The sequence below is a fragment of the Leopardus geoffroyi genome, chromosome B3 (assembly GCF_018350155.1).
Source record: "Leopardus geoffroyi isolate Oge1 chromosome B3, O.geoffroyi_Oge1_pat1.0, whole genome shotgun sequence".
Classification (NCBI taxonomy): domain Eukaryota; kingdom Metazoa; phylum Chordata; class Mammalia; order Carnivora; family Felidae; genus Leopardus; species Leopardus geoffroyi.
Genome location: NC_059337.1, coordinates 130,419,164 through 130,434,639, shown reverse-complemented (window position 1 = coordinate 130,434,639; position 15,476 = coordinate 130,419,164).

Here is a 15,476-nt window from a genome sequence, read left to right as displayed (position 1 = left end):
GAGAATCCTTAAAGTGTCATGCTCAGCATGGAGCCCAAGGCAGGGCTTGATCCCATGATGCTGGGATCATGACCTGAACTGAAATCAAGAGTCTGAGCCACCCAGGTGCCCCAGAAGAAAATTTTAAATGCTCAAGACTGAAGCTGCTGTATATTGACCTCAGTATTGATTGCATTAGGGAACAGTTGAAAGGAGAATAGGATTAGAAGATCATCATACCTGGTCTACAATATTCAAACCTTACCTCACAATGGTAAGCAAGGTTAGGAGTCAATGCCAGGGATTAAACAGAATGTTTGTTAGGGCATGTAGCACCCATGCCACATTTAAATTCTTCCAAGGAAGACAAATGAATGACAGGGAGTAAAAACCAGCAACAAGTTATTGCCAAAATAGCCTACTATCAAGATAAAGTCAGGTTACTATCTAAAACAACATGTCAGTTTAAAAATTAAAATTGGCATTATTTTGTATGGAATGCCCAGCAAACGAGTAAAGATAAGGTCAGGAAGCCCTAAGACATTGGAACTGGATCTCCGGCACCATAATTTTAAAGACTTTTTCTTCTTGACTCTTTCCAAAGTGACTTTAAAGTTTTATATTTTATTGCCAGAAGATATGTTTCTGTCTGTTAGGGAAAAAATATATATATATATATTATATATATATATATATAATATATATATATATATTATATATATATATATATAATATATATATATATTATATATATATATATTATTATATATATATATATATAAAGCCCATTTGTTAAATGACATTCATTTTAAGACTAATGATATGCCACTTTGGGAAAAATCATAATAACAAATCATCATAAAATCAGCGGTCGGATGGCATCAAATCAGATACTAATTCTGTTGCTTTCTTGATAAAATAATCCTGCATAGGCTGTAAAAAAAAAACAAATCAATGTTACAAAATATTTACAGTACATAAAATGTTTTATAAATGAAGTATAAAACAGCACAGTGCACTGAAAAACATCACAATTTCTTTCAAGATCCCTTTCCAGTTGTGAATATTATGTGGATCCCCATTGCCTTCTCCACATTCTGCTGCTGAATATTTCATAAAGGGATATATTTAAAGAAAGAAATGTAGAACTTTAAGTGAGAGTGTGAACTACAACTTTTTCCATATATCACAAAAGTTGTAATAGAAAAAGAATACATTGATTTACCATTGTATCATTTTGGAGGACCTGTTTGCCTGAAGAGTTCCTTTGAGAGGCGTAAAACAAATGTTTTCAGGTCACTTCCCCCTTGTCCCCAGACCTATGAAGTTATATTCCAGTTTGGGATACAAAGCAGGATCTCAAAGTCTGACTTGAGAGGAGAAAGCTTAACAACTAAACAAGGGCAAAGTTTTGCTAATTTATATTGGCAAAAATATGGAGAAAACATATGGGAATATCTTCTGAGGATGCCAGATCAGAAGTAAAGAATCATCTCCAATCAGACTGAACATATCAACAATGTGTTTACTAGAGATGGGTCTATGTTCTAGCTCAGACAACTGGTATCGGTTCTTCTTCTTTTTTTTTATGTTTATTTTCTAGAGAGAGAGACACACACAGAATCCGAAGCAGGCTCCAGGCTCTGAACTGTCAGCACAGAGCCCAATGCAGGGCTCGAACTCACAAATCGTGAGATCATGACCTGAGCCAAAGTCAGACGCTCACCTGACTGAGTCACGCAGGCGCCCAACTGGAATTGGTTCTAATTGGTTCCTTGCTCAATTACTGACTTTTGATCTCAAAGGTGTCCTTTGCTTAAACATAAATAAGCAAGAAGTAGTTTTAAGATATTAGAGAAACATGGTGGTTGGAGAGTATTTAACATTGTTATTCACTGAACTATCACAAACAGACCCTTACAGGTCTACTGACATTATCCGACTTGAGCAACATCCATTTTGACCTTTATGTTTAATTGAGCCTTTGATATTTCTGAGTAGTTTTTTTTTTAAAACATTTTCACTGTATTTTCTAGGGTGGAATGGGTTGGGCAATATATATAAGAGGTAAAGATAACAAAGATAATTTTCAAAAAGTTTGGCTGTGAACGAGGTTGTGAACAATGACGAGCAGGGAGCTATATGTTTGTGTTCCATACAAACCTTCAAATTCTGTACTGTGAAAATATAGATCAGAAATTACATTTGACATTTAGGAAATGCTCAAAGATTTTAGATTAAATAAATGAATGAATTTAACAGAAGTGCCTCTCTTCCTGGTCATAAAGAACCATAATTGCTAAACACAATCTGACTCCTTCATATTAGGCTTAGATGTTAGATTTGGAAAAAAAAAAAAAAAAAAGAAAGAATAACATACTATTCTCCAACCACCTAGATTCCCCTCCAATCCTGGGGTTTTGTTAATTTTATACAAGGCACTCATTTATATTAGTATACCAAACTATATGGAGAGGTCATCTCTCAAAAAAAAAAAAAAAAAAAAAGAGAAAAGAAAAAGAAGAAGAAGAAGAAGAAGAAGGAAAGATTCCTATCTGGAAAATTCCTCTAGTTTTGAAAATTAGTTATCTCTTCTTTGATAAAATAATGAAGATATTCCCTTAAACAAACAAATAACAACAACAAAAGAGTAACTTCACTTTAACAATGCAAAAAGTCATGAAGTCTTTTCCAACTCAAGGTGAAATATGAGAATGTATGAAATATAATTCTTTCTTCATCCACGAGTTACATTTATTTGAATTCATTATGAATTTCTTGATATGGGTATCATTTAAAAACCTAAGGCTAAACTCCACAGAGCAGTGACTTGACAACAATACTCTTTGTCAGGATTTTAAATTTATACCATCTTGGGTTGGGATTAGTTGCAATGGTTAAAATTCAATTTGTAATACTTAGGCATCAATTTGTTTTCAAAAGCTAAGATGCAAAGTCAAGAGGCTTGGCAGTGGGAATGAATTCATAATGAGTAGTTATAGTCCCATCTGGAAATGGCATAAATAAAAATGAATAAATCAAATGGCCTTTCTTATTTGCATATTTAAAGACTAACAAGAAACAGACTGTTTGAAATTACTTCCATTTTAATAAATTGTATAACCTGAGAAGTTTGCATTTCAGAGCCCTCCATTTTATAAGATCACACCAGGAGACTTATTTTATTCAGGCATTGTGTTACTTACTTTTGAGTGAAGCCACAATGTGGGAACTTAGTTATAGGTCAAATGAGCATTAATAGTACCTTTAAGTATATACTTGTAAATTGCCATGTTCATATTTCCTTCAAATAACCACACGCGTGTTATTTGAGAGGTGCACATGAAAAATGTTGCCAATAATTATTTTCATATGCAATTGTTTTTTATGCCAAAACTCCTGAGAAAGGGGAATATGACATTGATACTGTTGTCAGTTTATTAGATTGAGCAGAAGTAACCATTTTTTAATGTGGATACGACACAAAAACAACAGTGGATAAAAACTAAACCAGTTCAGTCTTTGAAAATAGGAGGACAAAATAATGCATTTTACAAAATTTATCAGTGATAATTCTTGGAAGCTGACCTAAGTAGTGAGTCAACACAGTCAATATAGTCATTCTAATAGTCCTACATACAAACTAACAGTATATGCTGGGGCGCCTGGGTGGCTCAGTTCGTTAAGCCTCCAAGTCTTGGTTTCAGCTCATGTCATGATCTCATGGTTCCTGGATTCCAGCCCCACGCCATTGGGCTCTGGGCTGAGCGTGCAGTCTGCTTGGGATTCTCCTTCTCCCTTTCTCTATGTTCCTCCCCACTCTCTGTTCCTCCCTCCTCACACATGTGCACGAGCCTCTCTCTCTCTCTCTCTCTCAAAATAAATAAACTAAAAAGAAAAAAAAAACAGTATATGCCACAACTTAAAACAATATAAAAAGCAAATGTAAAGATTATCGAGATGTTGCAAAACACACACAAAAATCTACCGTTAAATCAGCTTGTATTAACCAAATAAAACCTGCGAAATTTCTTACAAGCCTCAAAGTTTAGATGCATATTGAACATATTTTATGGAAAATGTCAGGAATTACAAGTTCAACACTCTGACAAGGGACATTTCTGCTTTCTCAAATTGCATTGGAATTACTTCTAAGGCAGAAGTGCGGAGAGAGGATACAACAGAGGAGAATGAAACCTATAAATGCCACGGAAAAATAGGTGGGGCATGAATTGTGAGTCATTTCTCTAAGAAAGAATGCCCATAGGATTCGTTTAGGGAGAACTCATAGCGAAGAAACCATTACGAAGCAGATACACCAGTGGGTTTCTTCAGAGATGAGAGTTTTTCTGTCCATTGAGAAAACTTTCCAACTCAGGGAGAAGAGGCACAGGAAGCATGATTGGACCACAGGGAATCAGCAAAACAATTAAAGGCTTTCTATGAAAGGGTGGGTGGTTGTCCCTGATGAAGCTTCAGATATCTATAAAACACAGGAAGTAAAACAAACAAAACATACAAGCTAACGGACTAGCATGTTAGCCTGGAGTCCAAGAGAGGATAATTGGATCGCTTGCCTGCTCCTATCCCAGGAACTTAAAGCACATTCTGACTCTTCCTGCACTAGGATGCTTGCCTACAATGTAATTAATAAGCATATCTTCGAGGGAGATGAATACTCAGTTCCAAATCCACTATCTCTCTTTAGTATAAGTATACTAAGTTTAGTATAATTAACTTAAAAAACTCCAGCCATAGGTAAATTCAAAGGTGCGTTGGACAACCACAGTATTGTTTAAAAAACTGGTAAAGTTGTCACACAGGTAGCCCTAAAAGGCTCTTGAAGATCTAAGTATCTCCTCTTACATTTTAAATACATACCTAAAATACGGAGTGCCTGGGTGGCTCAGGAGGTTGAGCGCCCCACTTTGGATCTTGTCTCAGGTCATGATCTCACGGTTTATGGCTTCAGGCCCTGCATTAGGCTCCATGTTGACAACACAGAGCCTGCTTGGGATTTTTCTCTCTCCTCCTCTCTCTGCCCCTCTCCAGTTCATTCTCTCTCTCTCTCTCTCTCACTTTATCTCTCAAACTTTTGAAAATAAATAAATACCTAACATAGTTGCATAAATTATAAAGATCTTAATTTCAGATATAAATTTGATATTTTTAAATAAAATAGCTATATCATTATCTTATTGGTTGAATATATATATAAATCATATATCAACTATCTATTTAAAAATACGTTAAGTTTTGCTTTTATTATTACAATGTTACAGTTTATCTTCTTGAAAATATATTTCCATTCCACGTTCCCTGAATAACTTTATAAAGTATAATATATTATATATATTATCCTTAGTGTTTATTTTTTCTAAGAGAGAAAGACTGAGAGTTTGTGTGTGCATGAAAGTAGGGGAGGGGCAAAGGTGGAGTGAGAGAGAGAATCTCAAGCAGGTTACACACCCAGGCCAGAGCCTGACATAGAGCTGGATCTTACAACCTTGAGATCATGACCTGAGCCCAAATCAAGAGTCGGATACTTAATCCACTGAGCCACCCAGGCACCCCTTAGTCTTTTGAGAAATCTGTCATATCTCTGTATACTGAACTTTGTTCATTTTAATTTCCCCTAACAATAAGACCATTTTTTTAATCTTTAGGATTGAATTATCTTTTAATATACGTGCACTTAATTAAGAAAAAAACTAAGTGTATTACAACTTATGATAAAATAATTTGAAATATAACAAGCAAATTTAAAATTCTCCTTCTGTTTCACATGGAAGCTTTCATATCCTCAGACAATTTACTATAGTAAACTTCAGGATGATGGTGTGGTAGGGTCCCCTCCCTAAGGAGAGAAAACAACAATAACAACAACAACAAAAAAACAACCCTCAAGTCAACTTGTAACATGAGACCACTTAATCAGACCTCATGTTTGTGTGTTACCATATATGGAAGACAAAGAAACAGAAAATGTATAAAAAAACTAAGCCACATGGTGTTCGGGGCTCAGTTCTTCAGGCACAAACCCAACTGAGCAGTGCCAGCAGGAATAAAGTTGCTTCCTGGAAAGTAAAACCTCAGTGTCAGGACCCTCTGTGCGAGAATCCTGTTACAGTGGTAGATGTAACTTTCTTCCTTAAAAGGCAGAAAAAAGGCTTTTAAAGGAAAGGGGTAAAAGGGATCCTGGGTGGCTCAGTCCGTTAAGCATCCAACTTCAGCTCAGGTCATGATCTTATGGTTCGTGGGTTTGTGAGTTCGAGCCCTCATCAGGCTCTCTGCTGTCAGTGCAGACCCTGTTTTGGATCCTCTGTACCCCCTCTCACTCTTGCCCTTTTCCAGCTCTTGATCTCTCTCTGTCTGTCAAAAATAAATATCAATTAAAAAAAAAAAAAAAAAAGAAAGGGGGCACAGGAGCATGTCAGCATTCAGTGCAGGCCCATTCTCCATCAGATCCATTTTGGAAAAGCATGTGTCAGTTAACTAGAATATGCTTCCCACCATTGTATATACCTCATAGGATGTCCTCATGCACTCACAGTGCAGAAACACTGAAGTTTGAAGTCCACTAGTTTAATCACAATTATAGGCATTCTTTTATTACCAATGTGATGTGTATATACATATATACATATATATATATATATATATATATATATATATATATACACACACATATATAAAATCACACAGAGTTGGTTATATGTATATAGATGATATAGATATAGATAGATAGATATAGATATAGATATAGATATAGATATAGATATAGTTATAGATATGGGCTTATATACCCAACAATTTTAATATTATGTATCAACTTAGGAGATTCTTAAAAATTCATGGCAAGAATTCTAGCAACATTGTGTTCAAGAATGAAAGCTCATAAGGGCAAGTGACTTACATTTATATAGAATACTCTGCACTTGTTACAAACTGAGGAAAAGATACATGGTTAATAGAATAATTATAAAGTTAACTTTAATGGAGAAATTATAGTTAACTGGAAATACACAAAGTTCTGACATTTATCCTCACAGCAGCTGAATGAGAAATTTGCTAATATTTACAGGTATTTCAATGTTAAGTAACTTTCTCTAGTTCACATAATCGGTTAAGTAAAAAAGGTCAGGATTTGAAACCAGCATTCTGACTCTGGAGCCAGACACAGAGCCGTTTAATAGACTCCAATGACATAGAAAGATATAATTGATACACTATTAAAGAGGAAAATAAATAATTTTACAAAACAATTAAAATAGTATGAATTCACTCTCACAAAACAGAATTAAGAAGAGTAGTTAGGTATATGCATACCTGTGTGGTTAAGGTGAATGATGAAAGAACTAAATGTTAAATTTCATTTACTTTTAATTACATTAAATTTAAATTGCTACATGTGACTACTGGCTACCACAGGGCAGAATACAGATCTTGAGAGTAACAACATGACAATTTTATGTCATGAATCAATTAAAGTTGTGTTCAGAAAAAAAAAAATCATGACCTGAAATGCATATATTACTAAGTAAGAAAAAGTGAAAGTAAATGAATGAAGTACTATATTTAACTCAGTGCTAGGGGAAAAAAATAAAATAAAAACAATACATTAATTTATGGAAAATATTTGCTAAAAAAGCAACAGTTATTACAATGGAAAATCCAATAATACTAGAATGAAGAAATAATGCTAAGTATTATTTACCTGATTTAAGAGAAAAGTAGAAAAAAAAGTATAGGAACTCAAAAATCTATCCATGAAAAACAGAAAAACCATAAAAAATTGCTAATAAGAATAAAAATAATATTAATGCAAGGTATTACCAAAGAAATAAAAGAGTATTTTATCCAGCTTTGGGCAGATTTATTAGGAATGCTAAATGAAATAGCTGACTTACTAAGAAAATACAAATTATTATTTTTGACACAGAGACATTTAACAGATCTAAATATATAATAGGCCTTAGAAGACTCTAAGAAAGTGTCAAACCCTCCCCCTTCCCTTCTTCTCTCCCATTTATATGAAAGAATAGGTTCAGATTTCACAGATAAATGAAGCTATCAATGAAATAGAAGTTCAGTTAAACTAAGAAAATAACAAAAGCTTCTAAATACATTTTATAAGAATACCATACATAACGATTGATTTGGAAATAAATTGATTTACTCAAATAAAATCATCCTAAGTCTCTACATGCATCAATATCGTGTCTTATCAATATGACAGGTTAATATTCACGTTGTTTATATTAGACATAGTGGTTTGACCACTGCATATTTCTCTACTGTAAAGATACTTATAGTTGATTTAGTTTTTGCCCTAAATGATATAATTTTTAGAAATATTTATTCCTCTTGGAAACTGTGGTGAAAGTTGTCAAAACTGGAGAAGAAATGAGATTATATCATATTTCTGTGGAAGAGGAAATGACCAGTTCACACTGGAAAGTAGTTTGTAAGCAAAGTCTCCATGCTTTGACACCACAGGAGAGTCTGTATATCACATTAAGCCTCAGCCCTGAGCAGGGTCTGAATTTATGGAGCTTTCCTTTTATATAATTGAAGAAGCAACGTAGTGTATCACGTGAGTCATTGAAGTGTTACAAGTAGCAATAGAAACTATTTCTTGGTTAGATTAAGAGAAGAGAATATAGTTGGCTGTGTAGCTTCCTGGAAAATTTTGTGGTTAGCAGACCAGTTTTTCAATCGGCTTGGTTAGCAAGTTTGAAATACTTGTATTTTTTTGGACTATAATAACAGGGAAATATAATATTTGAAATGTATTACAAATAGTAATGTCAGCTAAAATGACATTTCCCAACAGGAATGGTGATAAGATCCTGTTCTTTTTGAATTATTTTGTAAAGAATATCTTGCATTTCTCCATGAAGTAAATAGGAACTACAGAAATAAAAGACATATTTTTATTCTATTGGAGAATATTTGTATTCCTATATTAAATATGTTATTGAGAAAAACGTATGGATTTTATAAAATGCACTTCTAACATATGCAATTATTTCATTCGCATTAACTGTAATTTTCTTTTTCTTTTCCTTTTTTTTAACTTATGGAAAAGTTTATGGTATCAATAGACTTGTTTAAATTTTTTTTTTTTTACATTTATTCATTTTTTTTGAGAGACAGAGAGGGACAGAGCACAGGTCGGGGAGGGGCAGAGAGAGAAGGAGACACAGAATCGGAAGCAGGCTCCAGGCTCCCAGCTGTCAGCACAGAGCCCGACATGGGGCTCGAACCCAAAAACTGTGAGATCATGACCTAGGCTGAAGTCCAACACTTAACTGATTGAGCCAACCAGGCACTCCAATAGACTATTACATCGAATTAATTCTTGAATACCCAGGTTATTATAATGAACTTCCAAGACTGATAGACCAATCATTTAGACCATCCTTCAACAGACACCCCATTGGTTAAGAGTGGTTTCTGGCTTTGTATTTCTTAGGCTGTTATTCTTCCCTTACTTGCCATATAAATTTAATCAAGTTGCTTGTCCTTATAATGTCACAATTTATCTATTAAATTGGATACAATAATAGGATCCGACATGTTTGTTGTAAAGATTTCAAATAAAGTCTATATACACTTAAAGAGATGCTTGAAATAGAGTAAGTTCTCAAAGTTAATCCATTAACTTACATCTATTTTCATAAATTACAGGTGGGCTCTTAAACTATTCAAGGTAGGTAGACAGGATTATGTTTTTCATTTTCAACAGCTTGAGCCTGATTTCTGTCGAATCTTATTGGCATATGAAATAAATTCTAAACCAGATTTGTAGAAGTTAATTTTCATGAGAGATCAAGGCATACACCTTCAGTTCAAAGACGGTGAGCTAAGCAAAGTGAAACAGGTGGGAGTGATGATGCCTTACACAGTCTGCTTGCTCAGCCCTTAAGAATCCCAAGGTAATGGAGATACAGCATTTCATTAAGTGATAATAAAAAGGACTTCACAGTAAGGGAGCCAATGATGCAGTAGGTCCCCCTTTGATTAAAGGTAGTGTCTTCAAAATCCACATGTGCACACCCATACAGGTATGCAAGCACACAACGGTGCCCTCAGGCACACATGCAAAGATGGTGTTGCAAACATTCGCTTTCACAAGCAATGACACATATATGGAAAACCTAGGCTCCAATAAGACGGTTTTAGGGTGTGGGGTCTTCGGGAGAAAATTAAATTCATTGAAAGTGGAGCCCCCAGGGTGGAATTAGTATCTTCAGGAGAGGAAAACACATAGGCCTTTCCCGCTTCACCATACAAGAGGGCAGCTGTCTATATTGGCCCCCTGATCTTAAGCTTCCAGTCTTCACAAATGTGAGAAAATAAATGTTTGTTGTTGAAACCACCCAGCCTATGATAATTTCTTATACCACATCAAACTTCCTAAGATAAGCTGGCAGAGTTTTTTTTTTTTCTGATTTGAGCAAGAATCAACAGAAGAAAAAATAAGCAAGGGGGTATGGGTAAAGGCAGAAGCATAGGTGAACCTAAACATTTAGTCAGATAATTAGAGAATTCTTGGAAGGGAATGACAGCAGAGGGAATTTTCACAATCAAAACCATAGTTGCGCTTTCATTGTCATAGTGATTTTTAGCTGACTTTTATTCATGAAATTTCAGTTGACTGAGGAAAAAATGAATTCTATTCACACTTATAAGACGTACATATGTGTGTAAAGGTACTCGTATGCTTATCCTGAACTGAACTAATTGTTCACTGGCATGGTGCCCCTGACAGCAAATACAGGCCAGCTTCAGAGCTAATGGTGTAGTTGACAATTAAGTTGTGCTTGGTCTATCATTCAGGGTTCAAGGACTACCTGTATTTTTGCCTACTGATTTGATTTGGTTTGTCCCAAAGCAAAGACTTACTGCAACATGGAATAATGTCTCTAGAGCCTTTCATTCGAAAGGCACAGATGAAACCCATCATTCGCTACCACCATGATGGATCGGAAAACTCAAGGAGTCTTCTGTAACTTTATTTTAAAAAAGTTGTACAGATGCTCACTGTGACCTACTGTTTTAATCACAGGCACTATCAGAAAACATCGTATTGATTGTCTCCTGAATTTCTAGGTAAGGAGAAAAATGCACATATACCTGCACACATACCTACATATACACAAACATATACGTATCATATTGGAATTAAACTTACTCTTTGCTAGTACTTTCTGATAGTACCTAGCAAAGATGCTGGACTATTGCAGGCATTTGGTAGACAACTACAAAGTGTTTAACATGCAAAACACCAGAGAAGGCACACACCAGGACCCAACAAAACCCACCACCCACCCTACATTCTTGAATGATTATAACTCTGTAAAAACACAGTGCCATTTTTTATTTTCCAAAATAGAGAACATGAGAAAGAAATCTTCCACTTTCAGCACAGTGCAATAAAATAGAAAATAATCAATGGATTTGCCACAGGGCCTAGAATATGAATCACCTGGACCACTATCATTTTTTCCATTACAGAACACAAAATAATTTTCTTGGTTAAAGGCAGTTGTTACCCTATCGCCTGCTCAAATCAATATCAGCTGTATGGTTGAGAATCCTCTGGCTAAAATTATATATCAAAGATGCTTAAAGCAAGGGAGAATCATTTTTATTGTCTTTCCTTGACTTCTCTACTCTCTTTTACTTTATAAATAACAGCCAAGACACTGGGATTTTCCTCAAAGCTTCATCCCTGAGACAATTGTTAAGTGTGGTTCATGATCTCATATTATTGTTCAAAAATATTGGCCTTTAAAAAAAGATCATCATTTCTGTACAACTCAGTCACCTATTCTGAGACAAAAATACAAAAGAGAAATATAGAATTTAAGTGAATTTTTCTTGGTTAGTGAAATAAAATTTCAGGAAAGTTATTAAGAAGTTACTCCAGGTTTACTTACTTGAAAATTATTTGATCAATAGTAAATATGATATCTATGGAGTTACATTTATATTTCTGATTTATAAATATTTTAAAAATACAAAGGAGATCACTACTTCTCAAAAATAAGTAATTCTAATTTAAAAGAAAATTAAGTTGATAGAGCTAGAGTGACACCAAATATTGTTATGTCATTCCCTCAGGATGAAAGAACAAAAAGCTAAAAGACATATGCAGATTCATTTCTACTACTCATAAGTAGGGATCATTAAGAACATGTGTAGATGACATTAATTCCCTCAAATAGGAGAAAGAAGAAATCTTACCGACTAGTTTACAAAACTCTTTTTCCAGAACTTTCAAATGTGGAGAACATCATCAGAGACATGAACATACCAATTCTTTTATTGCATTTTATTTCCACAACAAAGGAAGTGGTTTTACCAGTGCTAAACATTACTCAGGAATTTTTTATTTGCTTATAAATAGCTCTAAATCGTAATGTGCTAATGCGTATATTGTTTTTACAAGTGTTTGTTAGCCAGATACACGTCACACGCCAGTATCTATGATAGCTGCAGGTTACATTAGACAGCCAAGAGCCAATACAAACCTTTCCAGGATGGACATACTCCTGATTTATATGTCTTTATTTCTCTCACTAAATTTTGGTGACTTTGATTGTATATATGAACAACTGAGAGAGAGAGAGAGAGAGAAACAGGGAGCAAGAGAGACAGAGGGAGAGATAATAAGGGAGGTAGAGTTGATAGAGAAAGAATGTATATGGTTTGAGTCTATGGGAGGTAGAAAATTTCTTCTCACCAATTCTTAACCCAACTTAAGTGGTGGAATAATTAATAAATTAAAAAATAAAAAGTAAATAAAATTCTAATATTAGCTCAGGCAAATATTATGTCTTCAATAATGTAATCAAATAATATTTATGTGAGGTTTACCAGGTAACATGATGGAATGAGTTGGCATGCTCTAACTCTATCCCAACTCTACCACAAACACTTACTAGCACAAATAAAATAAAATAAACCAATAATAATTGAGATAAAATAGAAGAAAAAAGAGGAATTGGAAGAGAAGTAGAAAGAGAAGAACAAAAAGGAAGAGATAGAGAATATCTAATGCTTAAAATGAAAAAAAATAAATAAATGACCTGGACTCATCAGTAAGTACTTCTGTTTTGGTCTTACTAAAGGCACTAGCCGGGGCTGGATTTTAGCACCCTTAGTGACATAAAAAAGAAGAGCTTGAGCTCTCAGGGAGTTAGGAAGTTGGAATTCAATTTATATCATACATCCAGATTATGCATGTAGTTCCAATAAGATGCAAGAAAGTACATCTAAAAATACCACTAGAGGATCAGAGAGTTTGCCAACTAACTGAATATCTGTGTGAAATTGTGTACCGGGTTGAGGGAGGAGGTATGTGTTAGTTGTTTCATGAGATTGAAAAACTCAGCACACATGCCTGTCAATGGTGTCTGAATTTATATAGTCTGTGTGGGCAGGACTTAAACAAAAATGAATGGGGCACCTGGGTGGCTCAGTCAGTTAAGTGTCTGACTCTTGGTTTTGGTTGAGGTCATGGTTTCATGGTTCGGGAGTTGAAGCCCGGCATCAGGCTCTGTGCTGACAGCGTGTAGCCTGCTTGGGATTCTCTCTCTCCCTGTCTCTCTCTATGGCCCTACTCTGCTTGTGCTTTCCCTCTCTCTCTCTCAAAATAAATAAATAAACTTTAATAAATAAATAAATAAATAAATTAATTAATTAATTAAAGAGAAAGAAATGAAGCCAGAACAAAACTTTCGGTATTTGTTTGATCTAGGAAGAAGCAATATACATTGTCTAAGATCATGGAAGGTAGATGACAAGATGACATTAAATGGGTAGATGTAACCACCATGAAAGAAAGCAAACTGGGCAGAAGATGAGCCTACAATTAAAGAAAGACAGACAGAAAGGCAGAGAGAAAGGCAGAGAGAAAGAAAGAAAGAAAGAAAGAAGAAAAGAAAGAAAAAAAGAAAGAAAAAAAGAAAAAAAAAAGAAAGAAAGGAAGGAAGGAAGGAAGGAAGGAAGGAAGGAAGGAAGGAAGAAAGAAGGAAAGGAAGGAAGGGAGAGAAAAAGGAAGAAAGAGAGAGAAAAATTTTAAATGAGGATCATCAGAAGATTAAATAGAAACATCTGTTCCCCAAGGACTATAAATAAGAGAAAAGTCATAAAATTTGAAATATATGTTATAGTAGTATGTTTTAAATTATTATGAAAAAATAGTATACATATGAAAAGAAATGAAATGTAATTTCTATAAAGTCTTTATTATTAAAAATTCAATGAATGGTTAAAATAGCATATCACGTACAAATCTGAGGACAAAATTAGTTAACTAGAGCTATATTTGTGTAAATATTTGTATGGACAGCACAGTTAAAAACAGATGTACTATATGAGAAAATGTTTCAAAAATAGACCTGAAAGATACATTGCATGATGCAAAATATGTCTTATAGGAATATCAAAATGACAAAGAAAATGGCAATGAATCAGTAGTCAAAACAATGTACAAAGATGAGATTTTAAGAGATGATGAATCTCACAACCTGAGATTAAATCAAAATACCAATTCAAGGACTACACCAAAAGCAAATCTACGTCTGAACACTATGGAATAGAATTTAAAAATACAACTAAAAAGAAAATCGTAAATCACACCAAAGAGAAAAGTAGATGATAACTAAACTATACTAGTTGTTTTTCAGAAAAAAAAAATTGAGTTCAAGAGTTTAGTTATTTTAAACCTAACTAAAATTTAGTTTTGCTATTATAATTCATAGTTAAAAAGTGTCCTAAACTCTCGACCTCAGAAAGAAGGAAATAAATCCAGAAGGAAGGAAAGAATCTGAAAAGCAGTTAAAATTAGTAAACAGTAATAAACATAAGTAACTATCGACAGTGATGTGCATAATAAAAATGATGATTAATTTTGGGCGGATAAATTCTAAAGAGCAACTAAAATACTAAACAATGATGAAATGGATGATGTTAAGGAGTGATAATATTTAAAATATTCTTTAAAAAATAAAATATTCTTAAAAACTCCTTTCTAGATAAACTTAATCATGAAATTGTTTTTATCTTTTTTCAAGTGATTTTGTTAAAGATTTAATTGTAACCAATAGAATAAAAATAGCATATGTAACACATAACTCTTTAGATATAAAATTTTAATAAAGAAAATGTGAAAAATGTGAGTAGTCAATTGACTTAAAGAAATGTCAGTAATAAAAAAAAAGAAAATTGAAAATACTTGGTCCAAAAATCAAAAAAACAAGAATATATAGGTAGAACGACATTCAATGATTAAAATAATTTTTAATGGCGTAAGACTCCAATTTTATTACTTTTTTAAACTTTTAAGAAGTAAGTAATTTTCTTGGTATTTACCAAGTAAGTATCTCACACAGCTAAAAAGAATGAAGACTTTCAGCTCATTTTAACCCCACTTTTGGTATTACTGGATTCAATTTGCTAATATTTTAATTAGATTTGTGAAA